The sequence below is a fragment of the Coffea arabica genome, chromosome 10c (genome assembly GCF_036785885.1).
Source record: "Coffea arabica cultivar ET-39 chromosome 10c, Coffea Arabica ET-39 HiFi, whole genome shotgun sequence".
NCBI lineage: Eukaryota > Viridiplantae > Streptophyta > Magnoliopsida > Gentianales > Rubiaceae > Coffea > Coffea arabica.
The window spans coordinates 12,929,992-12,932,653 of NC_092329.1; the positions used below are offsets into that span (position 1 = coordinate 12,929,992).

At 38.5% G+C, this 2,662-nt stretch overlaps 1 non-coding gene across 1 annotated transcript; it reads left to right on the plus strand.

Annotated features, from left to right (window-relative positions):
- The first annotated feature begins 1,145 nt into the window (after positions 1–1,145).
- Positions 1,146–1,252, plus strand: LOC113715290 (small nucleolar RNA R71). Its single transcript, XR_003453925.1, has one exon. It is a non-coding gene; the product is annotated as a small nucleolar RNA R71 (small nucleolar RNA).
- Positions 1,253–2,662: the final 1,410 nt, after the last annotated feature.

Genomic DNA, 2,662 nt, shown 5'->3' on the forward strand with positions numbered 1-2,662 from the left:
ACCTGGATTCTCGCATTTGGGTGGGAGTTTTCTTTGGAGTATAACCGACATATTTTCTCCTACTGTCACTCTCTCATCACCCCTTAGGTTCCTTTTGTTAACGCACAAGTTGTTCAAGAATTTTGCGTACTTGGACACTTGTTTGATCGCATCCAATAGGGGGATGTTTACTTACACTTTGTGGAACACGTCCAAGATTTTTTTTCCTTCTCCACCTTCTTTGTCTTTTCCAACCTGAAAGGAAAAGACGGTAAGTTAGATTAAATAGGAATTGAAGGAGTGAACGTTATCTTAGAGTATTCGCGAATACGTCATTCTTCTTCAATCTCCTTCTCTATTTCTTCTTCATTTTTGCTCTTTAGGTTTGTAGCCTTAGGCCCCTCCACTTCCTTGCCACTCCTCAGTGTCATGACACTTATATTCTTGAGATTTGTTTCAGGTTGCGATGGTAATTTTTCAAAAATTTAGGATTCCAAGCGATTAATTTCAATTGTCATGTGACTTATTTGAGTTTCAGATTTTTCATACCCAATCTAATCTCCAGTTGGAATTGAGCGATACTCGTGTCCAAGCTTTTGATAATATCCTCCAAAGAGCTTCCTGAATTAGAGGACAAAGGTTGAGGTTTTTGTTGCCATGGTTGTTGAAATTCTGGTGGACGATTTGAAAACGAATTCTGTGGCCTGTTCCCATAGTTGAAATTGGGGTGGTCTCTCCAATCCGGATTGTACGTGTTCGAGTATGGATCGTACTACCTATAGGGCGCGGGCATGCCTCCAGCCATGTTTACTTGTTCAACCCCATCTTCTTGCAAAATAGGGCATGAGTTAGTGGGGTGACCCGCGCTTGTGCAGATTCCACAGACCTTGGTTTGATGCAGGTTCCCTACAACTAATTGTGGAACAAAAGATGTTAGCTCCGATATCTGCTGTTGAATGGACGGCGTCTCTACCTCGTTAACCCTACGGATGGAATTACTTTCGCGGAAGCCAAACTGTTGAGAATTTTCTGCCATAACTGTAATGAGCAGCCATGCTTCCCTCAGGGTCTTATTTGCCAGTGCTCCCCCACTCGCAGTATCAATGATACTCCTGTCGAACGACTGGATTCTCTCATAGAAATATTGGATCAATAGTTATTCACTAATTTGATGCTGTGGGCATCTAGTACACAACTTATTGAACCTCTCCCAATAGTCGTATAGGGATTCTCCAAGATACTGCTTAATACTGCATATCTCCTTTCTCAGACTTGCAACTCGGGATGTAAGGAAGAATTTTTTCAAAAATTTCTTTTTTAGTTGGGCCCATGTTGTGATACTACCTACAGGTAGGTAGTACAACCAATCATTTGCTGCATCCTTGAGGGAGAAAGGGAAGGCTCTAAGTTTAATATGCTCCTCAGTAATTCCTGGAGATTTTATACTGGAGCATACCACATCGAACTTCTGGATGTGTTTATGGGGTTTCTCACCCGAAAGGCCATGGAACGTGGGTAAGAGGTGAATTAATTCCGACTTCAGTTCGAAGGAGGTATTCTCAGCTAGAGTTGGAAATGTGATGCATAACGGCTGCTGGGGTAATTCCAAAGCAACTAACTCCCTTAGTGTTCTTGCATTCGCCATGAGGATGTTCTATTGACTTGGGTCACTTGAATTCTCACCACTTGAATATGTTGATTCAATCTCAGGATCCAGTCTCTGAGATGTAATGCTAGATTGCTTCTCTCTGAGTTGTCTAGTCTCTTTTCTAGTTTGGCTCGCAGTTTTCTCTACTTTGGGTCGAAAATCAATTCGTCTGTACGAGAAGAATGAGGCATAAATTAGGAAAAAACCAGACAAATCCAAAGAAAATAACTTAGAAAGAAACAAAATTAACCAAAATACCGTTCTCCGGTAACGGCGCAAAAAATTGACAGGTGTCGAACCTGTGCAATAATAATTATTAAAAAGTCCTAATTACCACCACAATTAATTATAAAACAAATCTAAATACTAGAGCAGGAACTCTAGGTGTGCAATGGATTACTTGATTCACCCTATTTTCGAAGAGTTTATTTGATCCGATATACCAGAATTGTCTATAAAAGTATTAAATTTGCATATAATGATAAGTAGGGTCGATTCCACAGGGAACAGATAGGAGATTATTTTTTTCTAAATCAATAGAATAAAATTGGAGGATATTTAAGGAAATAAAGATGAAAATAAAATAAACAAAATTTAAAAACTAATTCAACAAGTACAATTTACTAAATATAGCAATTAATAAAATTCTAATCAAAGGATCAACTTTTCAGGCACGGTTCAATTAAATGATCATCGATGCAAAGATATTTCATTCATTCATCATTAGGTTAGTTATAGCCATCAACAAACTCAGACAACCAATTCTTCCTTACTTTTTCGACAGTCAAGGTACGACCGTTGACTACTTTTCTAATCAGAGAACAACTCTAGGTACGACCGTAGAAATTTAATTATCCAGTTGCATTGAAGCTAGAAGAACCCAACCCTAACCAATAACACACGCTAAGAGGGTTTATTTAAATTAGATCTTATGTTTCCCCAACATAAAGTCAATTATGGTGGTTGTCACTAATTATCAACTAAACGAATAAATATGGATTCAATTTAGTCAATCGTGATAGTAGGCTATTAGAT